Genomic DNA, 25,179 nt, shown 5'->3' on the forward strand with positions numbered 1-25,179 from the left:
GGCGGGACCTGGCCTCCCGGGGCGGGGAGTCTGGGGACGGAGGTGGGGAGGGGGCTGTGTCGAGGACAGGGAACCAGGCAGGATGAGGGGAGTCCAAGGGGAGGGGACGAGCCACAGGCCCTTTAGGATGCAGTCCTCACGTCCTACAGGAGGTCACTCACTCTCGCCAGGTGAGGAGTCCCTGAGGGGCGGCGCAGCTCCTCCCAGCAGATGGGGGGGGGGGCGTCACATTCCGTGCCTCCCTGGAGTCATCAGTAACAAGCATGTGCTTCTCGCCTCCTCCTTGCAGGCTTACACTGTTTTTATGGGCAACAACTCGCCAACCTCTCCATCTCCTCTTTCTTCTCGGGCAGCTCAAAGGCTGAACTTGCAATGGACAGGACAACAGAGGCAGCTGTGCTTCAATGCTGGGGCTTGGATGGGGACAAGCAGGGCTAACAAAGCCCCCCAGCATCTCAGGAGTAGGACAAGATGGGCAGGGCTGCTGGCAGGCTGAAGCCAGGCCACCCTGCCCAGGGGCTACCGCTCACGCTCATGGCGTTGAGGCAGGCCGAGGACAGCCTGCGCTGGAGCGGCCGCGCTCCAGGGTGAGCATGCACCTGGCTGGGCTGCCTGGTGTGTATGAAGCTGGAAAGTAGGCATGTGGGGACCAGGAGCATCAGAAGATAGCCAAGGGCAGAGTGGGCGGAGGACTGACCTAACCCCTCTGAACCACACTGCCCTCTGCACAAACTGAGGGCAACAGTGACCCCTCCCAGGCCTGCAGTGGGGATTCAGGGACGCACATCCTGGAGCCTCCGGGATGTCCACATCTAAGAGTCCTGAGGACGAGGCGCAGGCCTGGCTCGCTGGCCGGGAGCCCCAGACGCAGGAATGAGAGCTGAAACCCAGCCAAGGTTGTATGAGCCAAAGCTTCCTTAGAAATACCTCTCCCAGGCCTAGAATGATCTCAGAGTGTGGGTGGGCCTGGCCTGTGGTGAAGGCGGGTGGGCCGACCTGGCTGCATTAGGGAAGGGGCGCGGTGTCTCCTGCCACACCCTCTGCCAGGGGCGCTTCCTCACTGGCCTCTCCCTACCTGTCTCTGGAGGCAGAAAGCAGAACCCCAGTGTGTCTGAGGCAGAGAGGCCTCCTGGATGCTCCAGCACAGGTGGGAGGCGGGACAGGTGCTGACGCTTGATCACAAGCCCCTCTGAGCACAGGTGACACGCGCTCCATCCAGGAGCCTCCCTCCCGCCTCCTTCACCGTGTCTTTCCCGCGAAGCCATGGGCCTTCCCCAGAGACAAGTCTAGGTCTAACGGCTGTTCCTTCACTAGGAACCGGTGGAGACCTGGGGTCACCTCATCTTGTCCAGAAACTTGAGCCACAGACTGTGAAGACTCAGGGACACAGGCGTGCGGCTGTCAGGGACGGCAGACTACATGGGTTGGGTCAGCTGGGCAGTAAGCTCGCCCGGCAGCCGTATGAGTAGGTACAGAGCTGGGGAGGACCCTGGAGAGGCAGGTAATTACATCTTGAGGCACAAAGGATGCCCCGTGCGAAGAACGGAGTGCCTCCACTTCAAGGTGTTTCTCCCGGCCGCCTGGTGTGTTCTGGCCTCCTTTCACTTCTGATTCCTGTCCGCTGTCTGGAATCTGCTTGCCGCCCCCACGATTCCTGCTGCCTCTCGTAATACCCAGGGCAGGCAGCCTCAGCCCCTCCAGATGTCTGCTCTGCTGTCCTTGAATTTAGATTTGTTTGTGGATCTTCGGCTGAATTCTGTGTTGATTCAGGGCTTCTTCCCTTGATTCCAAAAGTTGATCTTGAGCCCCTTCCTGTCTGCAGTTCCCTCGATGCTGCCTTATGAATGAAATGGTTTCAAAGTCTCACATGGAGCCAGTTCTGTGTCTTGTCCAGTATTTGAGATGGCGCCTTCAGGAGCCCAGGGAAGCCCCTCATGACCAGTCCCACTCCTGGCTTCCTTTAACTGCCCCTCTCTGCCACCAGCACTGTAGTTGTGATGGCCAGGGCGCTGTGGTCTGACCAGTGACCAAGGCATGCAGGGTGTGCCTCGGCGTCTGGTCACCCATCGATAAAGCCCCCTTCCTGAGGCCTCTGTGAAGCTGCCACAAGTGTGTTGAATTTGAAAGCCAGTATGCACGCAGCCACCCATGCGCACATGCACACACACATGTGCACGCACACACACACACACAGCCCAGGGGGAAGGAGATCAGACACCCGCTGCTCGTATTTGAAATCGTCTGACTGCTAGTCGTGGGCAGCTTCGGTGGGTCTGTCAATATATCGATTTCTGGAAGTCACCCTCCCTCTGTCCCCTCAGCCTCCCCATCCTTAATATAGACTGTCACCATTCATGCTTTTATTAGTCACTCATGCCCAGCGTCTCAGCCCATTCAGGCTGCTACAACAAAACACCACGGACCGGGTGGCTGACAGGCAGCAGGAATTTGTGGCTGACAGTTCTGGAGGCTGCAAGTCCAGGGTCAGAGCTCTGGCAGATTCAGCGTCTGCTCAGGGCCTGCTTCCTGCTTTACCCACAGCGTCTTCTCTGTAGGTCCTCAGTAGCAGTGAGGGGCCGGGGAGCTCTGTGGGTGTCTATTACAGGGGCACTAATCTCCATCACAGGGGCTCCACTCTCACGACCTCATCACCTCCCAAAGGCCCCACCTCCTAATACCATCACCTTGGGGGCTAGAATTTCAACATGAATTTTTGGGGGACACACTCAGCCCATAGCAGCAGGCTAGGTGGGTCCTTATGTCCTTTGGGGGTTAGCCCTTTGGTCTGGAGCCCACATCATGCTTTGTTCACAAGATGTAACACAGTGTGTGTTGTTACGTCCTCTGGCCCCTACACCCGCACTGCTTCCCTTGACCAGCATACGTTGCTTCTCCCGAGACCTGCCAACATGAGTTCTGTTCCTTCCTATCCACGGTTCCCTCTACTTTCAACCCCAACCGAGTGCTTAACAAAACATTTTCACCCAATGGTGGATGTTAAGGGTTTTGAACGCACGAGCATTAACACCTCCAGGCCTCCCTCTTCCCCAAAGAACATGCCTCTGTACAAGCTGTGCCTTCGGCCCGGAACGCTCCCCTGCCACTGTCATCTTCCCGTCCGTGCAGCTGAGACCCACTCACGCAGCCACGCAAGCACACCAGCCACTCGCCCCCGGGAGAAAGGAAGTCACACTTGCATTGATTTTAGATCTTGGCCCTGCTCCCTCTTCTTAAGTACTGGCGTTTTTGCGACAATTTAACATGTGATGATGTCTGAAAAAGCCTCATGTTCTGCAAAAGGACACACCAAACTGACAGGGCGCACAGGGAAGACAGTGTTAGAGGCAGACCCGTGCAGGGCACTGATAAAATTAGTCATAACCCCAGTGAAAGGAAGAGCATGGTTGGAGAGACACGTGAAGTTCCCACCAGGAAACAGCACAGCAAACGCAGGGCTTCATCTTCAAGAGCAGGGAAGGTGGTGGTTGGATGGAAGGGGATGGAAAGAGGGGCGAGACTGCTCAGCAGAGGGAACAGGGGCCCCGTGGCCACCGCCTGGGAAGAGCCAGGCTCGGGGCCCATCCAGGGACAGGTGGGACCTGGGTCGAGGGAAAGGAGGCACTCCCGCGCCTTGGGCGGGGCTGAATTCTTTGGCAGCTCGCTGTGTTCCCTGTGCTTCCGAGTCGCTTCCAGCTACTCTGTCACCCGGAGGCACGGAACTCGCTGCGCATGACCTGCACGCGCAGACGCGGCTCCACTGGAGAGTGACATCATTCTCCTGTTGATCAGCCTCCTGCCCGCCCGCAGGTGTGACTTAGAGAAAACGCAGGCAACAGAACAGACAAGACCGCAAGGTTCTCTTTCTCGCCATTCATCCAAGTGTCACTGTTCTCACCCGACCCACAGTCACAAAATCAGCCACATTCAGAGACTAGTTTTTGGACGAAGGCTATTGCCACCCGGTCATTTTTTCACAGCCTTGGGGATGGAGCTCTGTCTCAGAGAAGAGGGAACAGCTCATCACGCACTTTTAAGGGGCCACGAATGTAATTACACGAGGATTCCGTCCCCCAGCGCACACGGTAGTGTCAGATGCTATATTTAGAACACATGCCCTCAGGTACTTATGAACAATTCTGTTTAGCCCTCTTCAGCGAGGAGACAGGCTACCAAAACATCATTTAATGCAGGCATTACCTCACCCATTACCTGCACTAAATTTTATTTATTTATACGGCATGTCCGTTCTCGGTCGTCTCTGGCAACGAATAAAAGCGTGCACATTGTGAGAGCTGGTGTCTGAGGCCGAACAGTTAACACTGTTCTGAAGAGATGGAGTGGATACATCTCCCGAAGCTCTTTATTCCGGGGAAGTATGCCCAGTTTAAGAGCTCTGTCCAAAACCCCTCCCTCCTTGCTCAGTTTGAGGGGAAATTCCAAGAAGAATGGGAAAAAAAGAGACTGAGCCATGCTTTTTCAGAATACAATAAGATTTCTGTTCTGGCTGGGGAGGACTGGTCCAGGCAAGGCAGGTGTGGGTTTGTGCTGGCGTGCGAGGAATACCAGGCGTCTGCCCGGGCAGGCTCACGTCTGCATCCGAGAGGCTTCATCTCTGCGACCTGGACGGTCATCTGGGTCAGAGGCGCAGGGCTCTGGGCCAGCGCAGAGTCCGCAGTAAACACTCTGCGTGCCTGCTGGCCGGCTTCTGGGGTCGGATTTCTGAGTTTCTGCCTCACTCTTTCTCCGATAGGTACCCAGCCCAGGTCGTCACACCTGGCAGCTTTCAGAGGTAATCCACACACGCCTTAGCCTATCAGCAACCAGCTGGGATTCCTTTGCTGTGAGCTGAGCGGGCTTCTCTTTGCAGAAGGTCTTTGAATCAGATCTCTCCTAAGTCACAGCAGAACCACATTTCTGGGGTGAGCAGCCCCGTCTCCGCGTCCAGCTCAGCGCAGGCGGCACTGTTACTTGTGTGCGGACAACACGCTTGGGTATTTGTCCGCTTGGATATTCCCACAGGGGATTTTCACCCCACGCTTCTCTGCTTCCCGGGGGCTGCTGGGCTTCTTATTCTCGAGCTCTATGCTGCGCTCAGGGACCACGCACACGGTGGCTGCGGCACCAGACGGTAAATTTGCCCGGGCTTGGTTCAGACTAGCGGCCCTCCACGGGGAGGGCTGATTCAGAATTGGCGTGCACACACTTTTAAGACTAGGCGCCGGTTCCATCAGTCTCTCACACTGATGCATGAAACAGCGAAGTTAGCCATTTAACCCTGAATCTGGGCGTCTGCGAGGGAATGGGGTCCTCTGGGCCTCAGAGCCCCGTGACTCTGTTTCCTGGGCTGCTGGCGGGTGTGCCGTCTCCACGGCGACGTAGGTCCATGGATGTGCCGTTGACCGCGCCAGGTCTGGAGGGAGGTGCTGTGGCCTTAACCCATATGTGCTTCAGCCCCCTCATCTGCAAAATGGGGGGAGTCTTGCATCCCCACCCCGTGAGGCCATCGTCCGGAGGGAACGAGATGAAGCCGAGGGACAAGCTCAGCACCGCATCTGGCACGTGGGGGAGTCTCGCACCCCCACCCCGTGGGGTTGTTGTCGGGAGGGAGTGAGAAGAGGCCAGGATGAGGTCTGGCATGTGTCAGGAAGGCGGTGCCAGCCATGCTCTTGAGCTTGGGCTGCGGGGAAGATGCCAGCCCGTCTCCACACGCAGTTCAGATCCAGGGACACAGCAAGCGGCAAGATGTTCACTGCTTGGGGAGGCTGTTGTTTACAGAGACATCTGAATGTTTGAAGATTTTCATTCTAAAAGCACACACAGAAAGCTGGGTCTCCAGACCTCAGAAACGAGATATTTAGTTTTACGTTCTATGTCCTATCAGTTTCTCCGAGTTAGTTTCTGAGGGAACATGCACTGTGCTAGTTCATCTTTAATAATGGAATTTTTTTTAATTCAGTGAATAGCTGGCACAGGCACAATTTAAGCAGCTCAACTAGGCTGAAAGTTGTACCCAAGGTCACCCCATGAGTCAAGGTCATCTGGGACTCAAGCCAAGGCCTCCTATTCTGTTTCCGGCACTCTGAGCCTAAGATAAAAATTCATGAATACTGTCTGAGCAGCGAGGCCTGTAGCCCCCACCACGTATCAAAAGTACCCTTATCATATTACAAACAACTAACATGCTGCGATGGTAAACATCCCCAAGAGTGGACTTCCTCCAGTATCCGCAGTGATGTCAGCTGGCCCTTCTTTCATATCCGTTTTTATTATGCTCCTGTCCTTTCAAAACAGTGTGGGCCACAGCACAACAAAAGCCAGGAAACGTGGTTCTGGGGCAACGAGACGGACCTGGAAACAAGGAGAGACTGGGAAGTACCAGCCCCTCCGGGCGGGGAAGAAAAATAGCCATCCTGACTCAGCAGCGGGTCTGGCCACCTGGACCCGGGATCTGGCGGCTCGACCCTAAAATTCTCCCTGCTGCTCGGACAGTGAAGCGTCATGCCATCTTCAGCCACAGACGGACACTCCCCCAGACGTCCTCCAGAAACACCTCTGAGAGCCCACAGCCTGTCACACGGGCTGAGTCCCAAGGGTCCGGAGGGGAACAGGCAGGCCCCCTGCCGTCGGTGGGCTCCCTACAGCCCTGAACGAGGAACACTTAACCACACAACACCTGCTATAGAGGGATTATGCGTGAGGGGGCGCGTGGGCTCAAACGGGCAAAATTCTCACCGAATAACCATTTTACCTCCACTTTTCGTTGCTTCTCTGCATTGTTTGAATGAACCTGCCGTCCTAGTCAAAGCAAGCTTCCAGTCCTTTCTAAACGCCTGCGTGGACTGCCCATCCAGCAACCTGGTGTTCTTTGGAGTCACGCTCCACCCCCTCGGCATGGGATTCCCAGCAGGCAGATCTCCTGATGGATGTACAGAGGGACAGGCTTACGGATAGAGGGGGGAGGCGGCACAGGACAGGGCTCCGGGGCGAGCGTGCAGAGGCGCTGGGCAGACATTCTAAGGCTGAGTGGCGTCTGACTGCGGCCGCGCCGTGAAGAGGTGGCTTAGACACACTGGTAAGTGGGAGTCCAGCTCTAGGGCAATGCTGGCCACTGTTTCCCTGACAAACGCATGAGACGTGGGACAGTCGTGCTTCTTTGCCGACCTCATCATGGTCCAGAGCTTCCTTTCACCCAAAGCACCACCCTTGGGAGGAGACTCCTGCCAGGAGCCGCAGCGCCCTGAGCAGCGCCCTGAGCGACACACCATAAACAGTCAGGCCTGACCTGAGGCCACCGGTTCGCTGAAGTCTTTGCCCTTAATAGACAGTGCTTCTCCTCTCCTTGGTTGCAACCCACAAACACTCTAATAGATTCAGGAAGGGAGGCAGTCCTTTGAAGTCCCAGCCAGTGGGGCCCCTGAGGTCACTCAGCAGAAAACAGCAGGAGGAAGCCCTGAGGACCATCCAGGGGTGTGGGTCTACCAGCCAGACGAGCGGCAGAAGCTGGACTCTGCTTTGAGATCACAGAAGAGTCAAGGACGGAACGGCCTTGGTATGTTTTAAATAGTCTTTGTCCATTGACAATTCTTCATACCTCAGAATCTCTTCATGAATGACAGGAGTGCTCTGCTTTCTCTGGAATCGGCTCGCAGAACTGGACTGTGGGTCCCCGGGGTAGGAGGGCCGCCCGTCAGAAGACGCTGCCCGGGTCAGCGTCAGATACAGTGCCAAGAGGAGGGCTGGTGGGAGGAGCCAAGCCCAAGTCTCTCGAGAAGACCTGACGCGTCTTCTCCTCGTGTCACTGCCGTCCCCGTCTTTGGGTCCTCCCCCTTCGTCCTTTCTCTTCCTTTTACATTTTTAGAATGAAAAGTCTTCAGAAAGGGTCGACTTGCTGGATCCAGAAGTCAGCTGACAGGACAACTGCTGGTGGCCGTACGGGACTGTGTCCTTCAGTGGGGCTCCCTCTTCGGGTGAGCACTGGCGCACTGGGCCTCGGGTTCTCAGACTTCAACCCACCGGCTCATGTATCACCTGCACTCCCCTTCACCCACCCTCAAGGACCCAGGCCTGGCTGAGGGTACCGTGAACAGCCAAGATGGCCCTCTGTCCGACCAGAGTAAACAGTGTTACTGTTCCGTGCCGGGTCAGGGGAGCTCCCACCAAAGCAAAGAAATCTGATGTGCTATTAGCTCATCTGGCTTCCGGTGTCCTTGTTCAAGTTCTGCAACGCTTCTGAGCTGCTTCAGGCAATCACTGCTTTGGGTGTCTAGCAGAGGAGCACGGGGCATCCCCACGCCGGCTCCTTCAGGGATGTTTCCGTCCACCAGGTCCCCTGGCTGCCTGATGCGGTGCCAGGACTGTGCGGGCACCAGGCGCGCCATGCTCAGACATCAGATTTTCAGAACTGGGGATGACAGACCAGAAAATTCATTCTGGGGGGTTCCAGCCTTTTCTGAGTGAAGACCTAGTTTTGACTGCCTCTTTTTAAGTCTTAGTTTTACAGAGGAGGGGGATGCAGTGCCGATCAAGACTGCGGGTAGACGAGCAGCCCACGGCCGGGGTTTGGAAGTAGCTGAGGGTTAAGACGGGCCCAGCCAGGCGTCAACAGTAGGAGAACCCCTGCTCTAACCCCACTTCTCCCGAGGAAACTGGGTGCTACAGAGATTCTAGGTGACTCCCCCCAGATTAAGTACCAACGTGCCGAACCCCAGAGCACGTGCAGGCACTGGGGACTCTCCCTGGCATCTGGGAATCTCATCTGCTCGTGGTTGTGATAACATGTCACCCCCCTCCCGCATCCTGTCTCAGTGATTGGATTTGGTTTTCTTTTCCAAAAACAATGATTTTTCTGCCTAAAAGTAGGAAAAAAATAAATCCCAATTCTCTGGCTCACTTAAAAACGAGGAAATGAACTTTTCTTGGAGCTTCAGCTATGTTCTTACAAGGCAGTGACAGGAAAAACATCTGAAGTAAGTGGCCCCTTCACCCCCACACACGGTCTCAGGGAAGGACCGGCCCGCAGTCCTCCGGGCAGGTCAGACGCGCGGCTGCTAGCCTCGGGTCACGGGGGAGCATCCAAGAGCACCATTTGCTTCCTTTTATGGGCCTTGCGCGCGTCCAAACAGCGTCCTGCAGATATTTCAGAAAACAAAACCAAGCCCCAAACACACAAAAAACCACCCAGCTTCTTATTCAACACAGGACACGATCTTCCAGCTAGAGCTGCAGCCAGGAGCTGGGGGCTGGGGGGGCCAAACCTGGGGGGGCCTGTCTTTCGGGGACAGCGACCTCAAGGCCTTCTTTCTCGTGCACAGTCCACGCTAGCGATTCAGGGAGGCAGCTCGCCGCGCCAGGCTGGAGAGGTGCATGGGTTTCCTCGCCTACTCGGTGTTTCTCCCTCACCGTTTGGGCGGGTGATCCCTTGGGCCCTACTTTCGGCTTCTTAGCAGAGGCCTGTTGTTCCTGCTGGCCGGGCAGTTCCCTCCCTGCTCTTGGAGGAGCTCCGAGGCCGGGCTTTAGTCCTCTTCAGGGAATGTTCTACCAACCCACACGTCGTTTCTATGTCTCCCCTCTTAGGTTTGGAATGTTAGCACCCTGTGTCAGTTACTGTGCGCTTATGAATACGTTCTCTAACTCTCTCTCTCTCCCCCCACCACCTCCCACACTCCCCCCCACCCCCCCACGCTTGTCTTCCGCTTCAGTTCTGCCCTCTTGACCAGCTCGTGGTGGCAGATCCCAATCGGCGCCTTCCTTAGAGTCTCAGCTGGGTTTCCTCCTGCAGACTGACTGTCCAGCCTTCACTGAACATTCTTTCCTCTCCGACATTACAGAAAATTCTTTTCCTCTAATTGTAGAATCAACTAATGACATATTTACAGATTATGAAACGCACATACAGCTGATTCACTAAGTATTCACGTAAAAAAATCTGACTTAAAAATCAGCTTAGGACGTAATCTGGCAGTAAGCAGCCCCAGCAGGGGTAGACAGCCCATTTGGAACGTTTTCGCGCGTGGTTCCAGACTACTATGAAATCGTGCCGCTGGCCTCGGGAAGCGGCAGAACAAGAAGTGTGGTAACTTCGAGCTGTTGGTATCATGATGTTTACTTTCAGAGCACTAAGTGGGCAACAAGTGCCAGTGCTGTGTTTTTAACAGTTAAAGTGTGTGCTTTATCCTAAGCTGTCCTGAAAAATGCCTTGGGGACAGAAGCACACACAGCAAAGTACACCGCAGGAACTTTCTAGAACACGAGTGCTTCCAATTCTTACAAGCACCCGTGCTGGTATGGAGGGCCGCTGTGGTCAGGCACACAGAGTGGGAGTTTTACGATCACTGGGGTGAGGCCAAATGCAGGATGTCCACGCCCAAGCCTTCAAAAGCACAGGCTCTGACTCAGGGCCAGGCCAAGAGAGTTCCAAGGTACCCCCCCGACCTGCCCTATGCGGGCTTCCCCTCTGACCATCCAACTCCACTTCCGCTCCTCGGCCTGGAAGCCCCCCGCTGGCCTCTCCGCTTGGGCTTGGTACCCGCTCCCTCCTGGCAGGGCAGATGCGGCCGGACCCCTGTCCGGGCCTGCCAGGCGTGCTGGGCTGCACTGCCCGTGAGCTGTGGGCCCTCACTGGGTATTTTCTGTTGGGGTAACTATCTTAAATCTCATTTTTATGATTCCAAATTGCAAAGTACAGCGCCTTTTCCACTAGACCTGTGGTTTCTGATTATTTGCATCTGCTTGGGTGTTTCTAGAAGCACCAGTGCCCACGGCCCCTCCAGAAGACGGCAGAGTCATTACACAGGGCTGCGCCACCTCGCAGTAGACACCTAGGGACGCACAAGCAGTGGGTGTGTTATATGTCTTTTATGTGCAAAACATTCTAAGCATGGAGTGTATGTCATACACAGATACAAGTGTAACTTCTCTTTCATTCTTTCCCCCTTCTTCTCACTGGCCCAGTGAAACGTCCCTGCGGACCAGCGCCAGGGCTCAGAGCAGCATCTCGGGCCGGTGCGGGCGCCCCTGGAGCACAGGGGGCAGGGCCGGGGCTCCCGGGGGGCAGCACTTGCTCGTCAGCGCTCAGAGGGAGCAGGACATGCACCGCCTCCTCGGGAGGCTTCCAGGCGGCCAGGCGCGGATACACGCTGATGTCTCAGAAAGACGGTGCTTGGGGTCGAGGCTCTGTGTATAAGATGTTCAATACACCATACACAAAAATAAACTCAAAATGGATCAAAGACTTAAACATAAGACAAGATACAATAAACCTCCTAGGGGAAAATATAGGCAAAACATTTTCTGACATACATCTCAAAAATGTTCTCCTAGAACAGTCTACACAAGCAATAGAAATAAAAGCAAGAATAAACAAATGGGACCTAATGAAACTTACAAGCTTCTGCACAGCAAAGGAAACCATAAGTAAAACAAAATGACAACCTACGGAATGGGAGAAAATTTTTACAAATGAAACCGACAAAGGCTTGATCTCCAGAATATACAAGCAGCTCATACAACTTAATAAGAAACAACCAAACAACCCAATCCAAAAATGAGCAGAAAACCTAAACAAGCAATTCTCCACGGAAGAAATACAAATGACCAACAGACACATGAAAAAATGCTCAACATCACTAATTATCAGAGAAATGCAAATCAAAACTACAGTGAGGTATCACCTCACACCAGTCAGAATGGCCATCATTCAAAAATCCACAAATGACAAATGCTGGAGAGGCTGTGGAGAAAGGGGAACCCTCCTACACTGCCGGTGGGAATGCAGTTTGGTGCCGCCACTGTGGAAAACAGTATGGAGATTCCTCAAAAGGCTAGGAATAGACCTACCGTATGACCCAGGAATCCCGCTCCTGGGCATATATCCAGAAGGAACCCTACTTCAAAAAGACACCTGCACCCCAATGTTCATAGCAGCACTATTCACAATAGCCAAGACATGGAAACAGCCTAAATGTTCACCAACAGATGACTGGATAAAGAAGAGCTGGTATATTTATACAATGGAATACTATTCAGCCATAAAAACTGACAACATAATGCCATTTGCAGCAACATGGATGTCCCTGGAGAATGTCATTCTAAGTGAAGTAAGCCAGAAAGAGAAAGAAAAATACCATATGAGATTGCTCATATGTGGAATCTAAAAGAAAACAAAACCAAAAACAAACAAACAAAGCATAAATACAAAACAGAAACAGACTCATAGACATAGAATACAAACTTGTGGTTGCCAAGGGGGCAGAGGGAGGGAAGGGATAGACTGGAATTTCAGAATTGTAGAATAGATAAACAAGATTATACTGTATAGCACAGGGAAATATACACAAGATCTTATGGTAGCTCACAGAGAAAAAAATGTGACAATGAATATATGTATGTTCATGTATAACTGAAAAATTGTGCTCTACACTGGAATTTGACACACTGTAAAGTGATTATAAATCAATAAAAAATGTTAAAAAAAAAAGATGTTCAAGCATCCTCGGGAAGGAAGTTCCCAACAAGCTGTCTGTAGACATGATGGAGCCTGGCCCCTCCCGTGTTCCTCCAGCAAAACTTGACACACGTATAAAGGGACCCGTTCTCCCCAGTTGAGGGGCCAATTGTGTGCTCACCCCCTTTCTCCACAACACAGCTGTCTGCAGATCAAAGGCCCCTTGGGAGGCTGGCTGCAGGACCCCGACCGGCGGCGGCTCCACGCAGCCCAGCTTCCTCTGTGTCCTCCACCAAGCATCCTGCTCTCAGGAGTCTACGGAAAACCTCCTGTTTCACTTCATTTTGATATTCACTCCGCATTTTCTCTGAATTCATCTCTTGTCATGAATAGCACCATTATAGTCACTTTGCAAGCGAAGCCCCGTCATAATTCCCCGTGTGTTCATGAAAGGTTGGTTATGCCTGAGACACACAATCGGACGTATTATCACAGAGCATCATTAGAATATTTTCCAGGAAAAGAGGAAATGGTCAACTTTTCATTCTCAATGTCCCAGAGCAGTGGAGAAAATAATTTGAAATAGCTGAGAGTCCAAAAAAACAAAAAGATGTTTTGTTTTTGATTTTGAACTCCAGGAATACACACAGATGTGAACTGTTTCAGTTTCCATTCTCATGTGTATCTGCTCTAGGTGGAAAGGTAGTTTAAAAGTAACTGAGTAAGGTGAGGGGAGGGAAATAGCTCAGTGGCAGAGCCCACGCTTACTGTGCCTGAGGTCCTGGGTTCAACCCCTGGTACCTCCATTAGAAAAAAAAAAGCAAAAAAAAAAAAAAAAAAAAAACCACCCCAAAAAGCGAATGCAATTCTGAAACATGCTAAAACACGGATGAACCTTGGAGACGTTATGCTAAGGGAAATAAGCCAGTCCAAAAAGTAAAGAGAAAACCCACCGCTGACGACAACTAAAACAGAAGTGACTGAGTACAGCAAAAGTCACACTGCACTGCTGCAGGAGTTAATCACGTTCTCACTTTTGCCAAGCACAATGTCAGTGAGCACGAGGCACAGGCCAGGGACAGGCAGACGGACAGGCCAGGTCCCCGCGGCCCAGGCCCGCCCCCTTGGGGGCCGAAGAGGCCCCGCTCTGGGCAGAGGGCGCTTCGGCATCTCTCCTCTGGTCTTTCCCCTTGGACTTCTTTCTATACAGTTGAGATGAAGCTTTATCTAAAATTTTGCACCCTAACTTTTCTTACCATTAAACATTTCTTCATGCTCCTAAAAGCCATTCAGAAACAAAACATGTATAATTTGCATACTTGCCTGACCCTTGCTCTTCAGAGGTGCACTGTAACCTTCTTAACCACCGCCACACATCCTGCATTGTTCCCCCAGGTGTTCAGGTTATACATCTGCGCTGAAGGGACACATCTGTTGAGCTAATGAACATCTCGAAAGAGCGTGTGGTGACCGTGATGGGTACCGAGAAGGGGGACACCCCTCAGCCTGGGAGTGGAAGCCGGCTCCCGAGTGTGGAAGCTGGATGTCACTCACACTGAAAACGTGTGTGAACCCTGCCCCAGGACGTGGTCGTGGGCCTCCTTGCTCGTGCAGGTCATTACTCCGTGGTCTAAAGGAAATCATCAGAAGAGAACCATGGGGACATGATGCAGGGACGCACGGACACTCACGTGGCAATGACTGTTCCTAACGACTTAAATGCAGGCCGCACATTTGAGGACTCGGCACTCTGGGGACACCCGCTCTAAGTGCCACATTCCCTTCACTCCAAAGGCTGACACGGCCACTGTGGGTCAGACCCGCAGGAGCGGCGAGGCAGAGTGAGCCTGTGTCAGGCCCCACCACCTGCTCAGCTTTCCCAACCTCGGTCTCCTCATCTGTGAAAGGAGGATGACAGCTCCCACTTCACAGAGTGACCGTGGAGGTGACGTGAGGTCACGTGCACTCAGCCCAGGGTCTAGTCCGGATACGACGGCGTGATCTCTTATTGACTATTTGTAACTGTAACTAGAGGGCCAGACATGACTGTGCAAGGGCCTTAATAAAAGTACAGGAAACTGGCTTTAATTCAGACATGGGAGTGACCAGGTTCCGATGGGAGAACTCAGCATTGTGCTTGGGCACCATATGCGTGAGGCTTCCACGGGCAGGCGCCAGTCCTCCAGGCAGGGGTGGGCTGTGGGGAGGGCCACATTCGGGCACAGAAGGACTCACCAACAGCTGTCAGGAGCTGGGAAAGCCCCAGGGGCTGGGGAGAAGCTCACCCCCATTTGCTGGCTGTCAAGGAGCAGGCTTGCCCCGATGGCTAAGTGGGCAGAGACCAACATGCCAAGAAGCTGTATCTCATGTGCTAAGCAGTCCAGCCTCAGAATGGTTATGATGGGTTTTCCTTTGAGGAGCCTGATTGAAACAGTGAGAAGAGCTGGGCCAACAACCACACAGGAGCAGGGGTTGTTGAGGGAGGGAAGAGGCCTGGCTGCTCCCAGCTTCACTGCGGGCCCGTCAGGAGGACGGACATGGGACGGGCATCAGGGCTGTGGTGGGGGCTGGAGAATCTCGTTTTCCAAGTGCAGAGAGGGTTTCATTAACAAAAAGTAAGTAGTCGTCTCTGTGATGGCGTGAGGTACCCTTCCGCCTACAGACGGGGCCAAGGCAGGAGGACCTTGATGGCTGCCATAGAGACATATTTCCAAATTATAGCATCAGGCACCATCCGGTGGCAGCCACAGCTCTGGAGAGGTCTTAACTCAGAGCTGGAGTGTGGGCACAGCTGGGCAGATTGAGGGTCTTCTCTGACCCTCAGGAGTACTTCTTAGGGAGATGAGCGGACCACAGGCACTGCTACGCTCTCCTCTGTCCTCCACCTCTTTCAGTGGGTGGAACACACCCTCACCAGAAGCAAGCCCTTTGGCTCCTGCAAGGACAGTGGCCTGCCTCACACCTCCCTTCTTGCTGGCTCAGACATAGGGCTTACATAACCACCACTGGATTCTAGGCTTCTGGAAATATCACCGGTTTTAGGTGGTGATGAACTTGAACTGAGCCCAGCAACAGACTTTACCGTCACTGGGAGTAAGTGTCCATTTGAGAATACTGCTGACGTGAGAAATATGTTGCGGGCCAGTCACGCAGGAAACCAGGTGATGCCAGAAGGAGTCACTGGTCACCTTTTACAATATCACTCTGAATTCAGGATGCCAAAATATGGTACAAACACAGACGCTGACTCTTCTGTTAAGAGTGAACATGGTAGAGGACTGACGGAACCACATGTCCATGAGCCCAGTCCAGTGTTTCTCGCCTTCCACCTGCCACTGCTTGTCGTCTTAGGGATGTTACCAACGTTTAACATTTCACAGTCAACATTCAAACCAGGAGGGCAGAGGAGAGGAGGGAACTCGGGCGACAGGAGAAAGCACTGCGCAGAGAGAGCTGCCATGTTGATCTCACAACAGCCGTGAAAGCAGTAGCCTGTGCTGTTGTCACCGTGCCCTTGTCATAGTTCAGTTCTCTCTGCACTTGAATCTCTGACCTAAACCCGGTTAAAGACGAGATGGGCTTGGAAAAGAGTTTCCTATGGTACTTTCTATTGGATGACAGTCTGGTCAGCTCTTTTGGGGATCACACCATTGGGAAGGTGAGCTTGGGCTCCGAAAATAGCCGTGTAAGTGCTAACATCCACCTGAACGCCTACCGGCAAAGTGTGCATCATACGTAGGGGTTATACGTGCATTTTCTGGTTTGATATTGCCAGTGTACTCTAGCCCACACAATAAAGCAAGAAAAAAGAAAGGAAAGGTACAAGGACTAAAAGGGAAGATGTGAAACCACCATTTGCAGGTAACAAGATTGCACAGAGAGTAAACTTTAAGAATTACTGAGTGAGTTTGGGAAAGCACTGACCATAGAAAGATTGAGAAATTGGACTGCATTCAAATATGAGGTGTTATCTCATCCAGGGATTTCATTAAGAGAGAGAAAAAGCAAGCCAAAGAGTGGAACCAGGTATTTCTAACTGTAAACAAACAGGGGCTTGCATTTAGAATAAAGAGGTCCCAAGCCAACAGGAACACAGATGCTCAGTAGGAAACAGGAACAAGTCTCGAAACTGCGATCACAGGGGAGAGTGTCCAACTGGCCAAAGAACACACACCAACATGCCTGACCTCAGCAGTGACCAGGGAAACACAATTTTGCGAGAGATAAGGACACTGAACTCTTCTGTTGGCTGTTTCGAATTAGTTTTTGGAATATTGCCTCACCCTACCACTGCCCTTGGTCTCAGAAGTTGGGCTCTGTGGTTGTAAAGGAGTTGGATCTGAGCGGAGTCGGGGTCTGCGGGCACATCTCCCTGCTCACCCTCTCATCGCCGCAGCAGTCAGGGTCTGATGGATGAGGGTCAGGCGTGAGGTCTTGTGGACTGCCCGGCAGCTCCGGCTCTGCGGTGGTCTGGACCACTCCTGACAAGCAGGGAAAACTATGACTTGCCCTTCTTTTCAACAACATAGAAAGCTCTGATGAGCAAGAGGGAAAATTGTTGCAGAAAAAAATATTATGGAGATTTGGGGTAGGTGTGCTATCTCTCAAGTAGTCTTATTCTTGTCACCACTTTGAGGATAAGTATCAAAATATTGGGAACTATGTGGTCCAAATGTCCTAAGCCAGCAACTTCTCTGTTGCTAAGCCTGGCATTGTCACATTGTTTTACTGGTCCAGTATACAGTGTTGAACTGATCTTTGGAGGATGGTTTAGGGGCTGTGGGGTCTTTCCAGAAGGAAAGAGTATCAGTACATTTCCTTTTGTAAAAATCTACATGGAAAGAAAAAAATATTGCTGACCCCAAGAGGATCTGAATGCCCAGGGACTATTTAAACAGCATCTGATGAGTAGGTATTTTACAGAGAAGCTGAGGAGGTGTAAGACATCGTGGAGGGATGGAGGCAGCCAAGACTCCAAAACAGCCTGACAGCCTGATTACCAAACTATGTCGGGAGGAATCAGTCAGTCAAAGTAGGTCAAGACGGGCCACCCCCTGCCAGTTACTGGTAGAAACCTCTCCCTAATTGCTGTTTTGGAAACTAATTGCTCTCAGGAAAAGCATCTAACGTGAGGTCTTTATTTCAAAGGAACGGGGCCAAGGCATGTTGCTCCATGGCACCTACACGGCACAGCCTGGATGCATTTATAAATGATCCAACAGGACCACGCGGCTCAGACAGGCGCTTCAGGAGGGAGGTGGACGGCCGGTGCTGGACACTTAGGAAAACAAAGATAAGCACTTTGCTTTGAACCATAAGAGAATCCAGAAATATTGGCCTGAGGAGGCTTCGGGCAGTTTGCAGAGTTGCTCAGATGAATGGTGAACAAGCAGATGTGGGGGGGTCTCAATAGACTTCAGGGGATTTGCCCCAATCAGGCTGACACCGTGGCTGGGAAGGGCTCTGCGTGGTATTGTTCCCTCCCCCGCAGCGACACCGCCCAGCTTCATTCCAACCCGCCACCCACCTACACAATGAAGCCACCCAAGTAAAACATGGTGTTACAGCAGGTAGCTTTCCACCCTCGCCCTGAGACACATCCCCCTCTAAACGCTGACACGTCAGTTGTCTGCTTAGTGACCGTTATAATACTGAAAATTCCTTTACTTAGCTTGCTTGAGATGAAGTCATGCAGCTGTAAGAATGACTTGCAAAACAAAATCAAGTTCCATTCTCAGTTAAAGGGGCCATGGAAAGCCGTGACATCTTTCACGGTAAAAGAGAGAAAACGGTTCCAGGGATCTTGCATTTGAAAAGTGGTCATTCGCATTCACAGAAAAACAAACACGCCAGTGTTGGTTTGGCAACTTGCAGCAATATACTGACTGCATCTTCCACGCTTGGTTTTGCCATTAAGAGAGATGAAAAGCTGGCTTCCTAGCTACGTTTTGATGCATTTTATAAACTCCTCCCTGCTCCCGATGGAATCATGCGCTTTGCCGGGTGTATGTGGGGGAAGCACTGAGTGTCCATCCCTCTCGTATGAAGGACCACGGGAAACACAGAGTATCAGGAACAAGGGCGAGAGGATAGGGGTCCACAGGGCATCCAGGCACACAGGTAGCCGACCCTCCAAATACCACATTTTATGCCTCTGGCTGATTATCTCCTCCATATTCTCCGTATTCAGAACCTCCCATCCTTGCCTTGCCCTTTCTAATGGTTCTCACAATTGTCTAGGGCTTTTAAGAAAGTGTTCGGTATGACCAGAGTCTCATCTCAGCTTCCTGGATTCTCTAAGTGAGGTACTCTCAGGAATTTAGGCTTCTTAACTTCAAGAGGTCAAAACTCAGCCTGAGGGGGGAGGATACAGCTCGAGTAGCAGAGTGCGTGCTTAGCACTGGGTTCAAGCCTCAGTGCCTCCTCTGAGAACAAATAAATCAGTAAACCTAATCACCTCCCCTACAGAAAGAGAAAAAGAAAAACCTCAGGTTGACTGGAGGTGAGGTCAGTGACGGGGGATTGTTCTCGAAGGTGTTCAGAGTGATGAAACAGTGAATGTGGTGGCTCACACTATTTTAAATTTAGTACAGCTTTTAAAACACTAGCATTAAACAACTGAGTACCCCTGGGACTAAAGTAATAAGTGACTTATCTCAAGGTCTGCACTCCTTTTAATTTACTTCTGCCCTTTGTTCAGATTAGCATGTTTCTTATCTCTCTACCTGGTTATAGACTTTAAACACACGGTGCTAAAAGAGAAGAATTTATTTTTGCTGTAGTTGGGGATCCCAACGATGTATGAGCTTTGTTCAGTGATACAGTTCTATGAAGATCAATGGGTTTGACTTGGTAGAATGTCCTGTTCACCATTTTCCAAACAGGCCTTTAAAAACAATGAATCATGTAATGTACTCAAATGGTCTAATATATAAAATGACTTAATTCGTGGAATTAGATGACAGCATTGGTTTATCAAGACTGACACCAGACTAGGACTTGAGGTCTCAAGTCTACCAGGAGCAAGCCTCTGTTATAGGCCAGTGTCTGTACGTCTCTGAGCCCAAGCTGATCTTTAGGAGACGTTTGGACAAGTTGATCCCCCAAGGTCTTACCTGCCTCTGAGCTTTGACACCTAAGATGACCCTTTTGCAAGGAATAGTTCCTTAAACACCATCTTTCACATGGTAGAATCATTGAATTGAACATGCTGTTAGCCCGTTGAGCTAAACATATCTGCACCTTCTATTTCTTCTGGAAGTCCAGTGTTTTATTTTCATATTTCATGAAAGAAAAGAATGAAACAGAGAAAGACAGTAAAATGCTTAATTGGCAAGTCTCCACTTAGACCACATTTGTTTCACCAAACTTGATCAGCCTGGTCTGGCTCTTCAATCTCAAACTAGAGTGAGCATTTTGACTAATTTTATTTAATGTGGAAGACCTAGACTGAACAGGGAAAGATACCTGAATCGGGGGGGTTCGAAAAGAGAAACCAAATTTTACTGATTTTTAAACAAGTCAACAAACCAGCTAAGAAGTCATGGCCCTCGGACAGGAGTTCTTTAGGATGGTTTGAACAAATTGATAACACTCATCAGGAACAAAGTATTCTGTACAGGTAAATGGGTGCTGCAGAATTGCCTGAAGATTTGTTTTCTTAAGTAGATTAAGTATCTTTCTGATTAACCTTTTCAGACTATTCATATTAACTGGAAACCCCTTCTCACCTATGGTTTCCTGAAGACAAAGTCATCGTTGCTGGTCTAGATTAATGAGGTTTATGGTACACGATTTACAGGTTATATTTCTATATCACCTGATGATCAGTTAAAATATTGACTCTGTTTCATAAGAAAAATTTCAGGAAAATGTTATAAAAAGTCTATTTAGACTTTATCAAGTCTATGGGAAAATAATCGTTTTGGGTACGTGACCAAGAAAAGCTGTTTATGTTCACAATTTTGTTTTAAAGGGTAAATTTTTAAAAGATGAGGCCAAGTGGTAAGACTGCCTTTGGAACCAGCGCTTTAACTAATGACGAAAACAAAATTAGCTGGGTGTGGGTCACAGCAGGGGAACTATTTCCCTGGGACTGCCGGGGGGGTTTCATGCTTCAGTGACACCCACAGAATGAATTCCTCTCTTGAAACAACAAGAGCCAAGTACTTCAAGCTGATTTCTTTGTTTTTCATTCCAACACCCCCATCTCCAGCTCTTCCCTAGAAAAAGACACGCACTTAAAAAACCCTGGGGCCAGTGAAAGGGACCACTCTAAGGCACTCTCAACTACTTCTCTTTTAATGACAAAAATCGAATGTCAAACGTGGGCTCCTTCTGACCCCGAGATGGCCGGGCTGGGCTGGCTGGCCAGCTGGCAGAGGTGATGTAACAGAGCTGCTTTCTGGGTGTGAGCCAACGTGGTCAGCGGTGTGGGGAGAAGATGTCCTCACCACGCAGCGTGGTGACTGAGTGCTGAGCCCTGAGGGCGTGGAAGGAAGCCAGCGCAGGCAGGGAGTGAGCTACCCCCCGCAGCCGGCGAAGCTGCGGTGTGCGTGGCCGGGGGCATCCCTGACGGCAACCCACACAGGGAGCTGAAAGAGGGGCCCCGGGGAGAGGCCCACGGAGGCCGGGAGACAGCAGACGTGGGTGAGGCGAGCACGTGCGCGCTGGGATGAGGCACAGGTGCCCGAGGCTGAGGCTCCAAGAGCGACTAAGCGGACGGCGCTTCACGCTTCGGGGGCGCCGCGGGCACACAACGAGCAAGGCTCTTTGTTGAGTCTAACCCTGTTACACGCCCACAGTCAGGGAGCTTGGGACACACGCTGCTCACGTTTCTCAGCTGGCTTATGAGATTCCACCCGAGACTGTGAATGTGACTGAGTTTTAAGCAATACCTCGCCCCGAACTTCATTCTAAGTCACTTGTTAGAGGGCGTCAGCGCGACGGTAAAGCGGCCTTAGCTTGAGTCGAGTCGTACGTTTGTCCTACATGGAGTTTTCCGAAGGGCTCTGTCTGATAGACGCTCTAACTAAAGACAGGCAAACGTGTGACTGGCCGTCACTGGGGAAACCCAGTGTCATTCCAGGGGGACCAGAGCTCCTCTAACGACCCCGAGAGACAACGGGGTGGAAGCGGGCGCTTCCAGCCTCACTTCAACAGGAAGCAGGCCTCAAGGACACTCTCCATGATGCAGGAGAGCTGGCTCTAAACACTTATTCTGAAATGTGTTGATCTCTGATCACTGTGTACTCTTGGGTTTAAATTCTGTTCAAATGACGACAAGCCAAGGCTGGTGGCGTTCAGACCACTGTTACGGGGATAAGTGAGTTTTCGTGGACTAGGCCACGACATCCCTTCTCCCGCGCCCTTCCCTCCTGGAATGGGCTGCTTTTGCAATGCTCAGGGTCAGACTTGCTCTCAGGCAGGACGTGACCCCAGAGGCCTCAGCCAGCCCTACACGTCAAAAGATAAAACACTTTGCAAAGGGAGGAATTCCTTAACCCTGTCAGAGAACAGTAGATGAAAATGATCTTTCTTTCATCCATGGCTTTCCAAAACTTGCCTGTGCAAGCCGGTGCGTGGAGCACATCTCTGCAGCATTTCTCGAAGACTGGCAGGACCTTTCGGGGTGGAAGCCGAGTTACACGCTCTGTTGACGGAGAGGAAGTCACTACGCAAAGGCAAAGCAGGATCACGAGGTCCTGGAGACGTCATCTAAGTCTTGCCACTCAAACTGTGGTCCCCAGACCAGCAGAAGCTCCTCACTGGGGAGTGGGTTAGAATGCAGAGTCCCAGGCCCTGACCCAGGACCGCTGAGCTGAATCTGCGGAATGAAAGCGGAGTCTGCCCAGCACCCTTCTGGCCCAGCTCTTCCGACTCTGGCCAGGATCTCAAGGCAGAGTCCAGTGTGATTTCCTGTGCTCCCAGGTGAGGAGACACGGCTTCCTTGTGGACTCCTTGTCAGGGATTGGCGCTTAGAGAGGAGACTGACTGAGTCCTAGGCCCGGTAGAGAGGGAGTTGGAGGGGGGGCAGGTTCAGTTATCACTTTGATTGATACGTGGGGGTTTGAGTGATCTTCCCCACCCCCCATCCCATTGGACCGTGTGGTTTGGTCACTGGTCCACTTTCCACATTCTTACCCTCAACAGAGTTTCCAGAAGCACAAAGGAGGCCACTGGCCAACCTCCACTGTCCCGAAGAAAAAGCCCAGCTCAGCCGGCAGCCCTCACTGGCCAGACGCGCGCCAGGAGACAGCTGGCACTCTGTCTTGCAGAGGAAGCATATTTTGCATTAGTTTGACTTTGCAGATAAGCCGACGTCTGTCTACCCCAGTAGTTTTTTATACAGCGGCTCAAATCGAGTGGAGCCAGTGAGAGAGGAGCTCTGGTCATTGGCCGCAGGTGCATATTTCTGAGGGATGTGCCTTTGGCACTGAGCAAGAGGACTGTGTTGTGATTCTGAACAAAAAGTCCCCCAAACAGTGTCTGTTCTGACCAGGATGCCTGTCTTCCTCGCTTTCCTCCCTCCTGCCAGCGTCTGTCTGTGCTGTGAGTCACATTCCAGCCACCACGGTCAACCCGTACTGGGTACTGGAGAGCTGGCGTGCCCACGACCTGGTCCCCGCCCGCCTGGAGCTGACGGGCCACGGTCAGGTTCGGCAGCAGGAGCGAGCACGCGCCTGGGGAGTTTCCTTGCGGCGCCTCTGCCTGCACTCCCGCCGTGAGCACCTCTGCCGACTTCCTGTGTCTGGGAGATAGACCCTCTGGCTGGCCCCTGCTTCCCTGACGCTCACTCATTGAAAGCCTGGGCTTCACAATTGCAGAGGAATGAGTATTCGTTAAAGAGACACATTCAGCACTACTGACTTGAAAGAGAAAAAAGCACACAGCAAAATGGGTGCCAGGCATCCCAGGAGGCACGCATCCCAACACCTGATGGCGCCCCGGGCAGGTGGCCGCCTCTGGGACGTCCTCCTCGCCTGGGCTTCGGGTCACAGACCCCTGACAGCTCCCACCCAGAGTGCGCAGAGGAGAAAATCCTTGTTGCTAGGGAGCCTACAACAATTCCGTCTTCGGGATCCAAGCTACTGATGGGCACAGGCCCTCAAACACTTTGAGAAATGTGGTCCCCACTCCCACCAACACACTCCAGGGGACTGGCCGCCAGTTTTCCCTGGACCCATAACTTTGTCTGCCTGCTGCTCTCAGATTGACAGACAGCTGAGCAGTGGGGGGACTGGTGCAGGATGAGGGCTTGGGCTCGGCGTGTCAGGCCCAGACACTGAAAGGGGGACGGAGCCCGCCCTTGGGTCTCCTCCCTCCTGCCGCAGCTGACCTTGCCCGGGCAGCCCAGTGGCCTCTCATCATGCCACCGGTCTCCTTTGTTGAGAAATCTTAAGTATCATACGTCTTCCTGCAGAATGGCTAAATAACACATTTATTAATGGAAATCTTTCAGCGCCTCTGTGCAGGTCCCTATGCTGGGGGAGGGCACAGGTTCTGAGCCTCCGGGAGCCTGGGGTCCGGTGGGGGATGGAGGGAGAGCAGTGATCACAGGCAGACACTGAGAAGAGGGATTTAGATCCACTTCACCAACTCCTGGGGGCCTCCATGACCCATAGAGTCTGTGACTCCAGCATTGCATGAAGAAAGGGCCTGGGGACCTCCAGTTTGGTAAATCTACAGGCAAGACCTTGGTGGCATCTGATGGCCTGCTCACACCTCCTGGAAACAGCCTCATCTGCAGGCTTCTGAGTCGCAGCTTCTCCAGGGCCTCCTCCTGGCTCCCTGCCCGCCTTCTGCCCCATCTAGATGCTTCCATGTTCTACCTTCTTCCTGGGAAAGCTCGTGCAGCCCCGGGAGCTGCACCAGGTCTGTGACGCCCTCATCTGTATCTCCTGTCCAGGCCTCACGCACAAGCCTCACACCTGCACATCGGGCTTGTCCCAAAGGAAACAGAGAGCCCTGGGGACCCACTCTATCAGGGAGTGGTCAGCACTGGCCAGAAAGCAAGATGCCAATCAAGAGGAGACAGGCCACCAGTAAGTGAGCCACGCAGAAGCGGGAAGACCCACCTGAGACCCCCAAGTGCAGGAGCCCAGGCCAGCGGGCCCACTGGCTCCTTCTAAACCGGACACTAACCACCAACACTATCAGCCAAGAAAACAAAACTGAGCTTTACAAGAACTTAGAAAAGTATAGGAATATTATTCAGCCTCAAAAAGGGAGGAAATTCTGACACAAACATGTCAGAACCTTCAAGACACTGCTGAGCGAGGTAAGTCTGTCACAAAGCCTGTATGCTTCCACTTACAGGGGGTCCCTAAAATAAACAAACTCCCAGAAACAGAAATTAACCTGGAGGCGACCAGGGGCTGGGGAGGAGGGGAAAGAGGGAGTTATTGCTTAATGAGGACAGAGCTTCACTTCATGGGGATGAAGAAAGTTCTGGGGATGGACGGAAATTGCACAGCCATGTGAATGTCCTCAGTGCTGCTGAACTACACACTGAAAAACGGTCAAGATGGTAAATCTCATGCCATGTGCATTTTATCACGGTTTAAAAAACAAACAAACAAAAAAAAGTATGAGAGAATCAACACAGGTTTGTACTAGATATGCAAGGGGACCTGCAGTGACATTAATAAGATCCTTTCCGAGTGATTAGTTCACAAACACTGACGTGTATGTGACATAGGAATCCTGTGTCAAGATTTTATTTTTTAATTTAAGGA

At 52.0% G+C, this 25,179-nt stretch overlaps 1 protein-coding gene and 1 long non-coding RNA gene across 2 annotated transcripts in view; both read right to left on the bottom strand.

Moving 5' to 3' along the window:
- COL4A2 (collagen type IV alpha 2 chain) overlaps nucleotides 1–25,179 on the bottom strand; it is a 162,411-nt gene that overhangs the window by 124,482 nt on the left and 12,750 nt on the right.
- Nucleotides 3,924–9,598, bottom strand: LOC116668631. Its single transcript, XR_004325861.1, has 2 exons — nucleotides 8,891–9,598; nucleotides 3,924–8,401 (listed from the first exon to the last, which is right to left on the bottom strand). It is a non-coding gene; the product is annotated as an uncharacterized LOC116668631 (long non-coding RNA).

The sequence above is a fragment of the Camelus ferus genome, chromosome 14, assembly GCF_009834535.1.
Source record: "Camelus ferus isolate YT-003-E chromosome 14, BCGSAC_Cfer_1.0, whole genome shotgun sequence".
Classification (NCBI taxonomy): Eukaryota; Metazoa; Chordata; class Mammalia; order Artiodactyla; family Camelidae; genus Camelus; species Camelus ferus.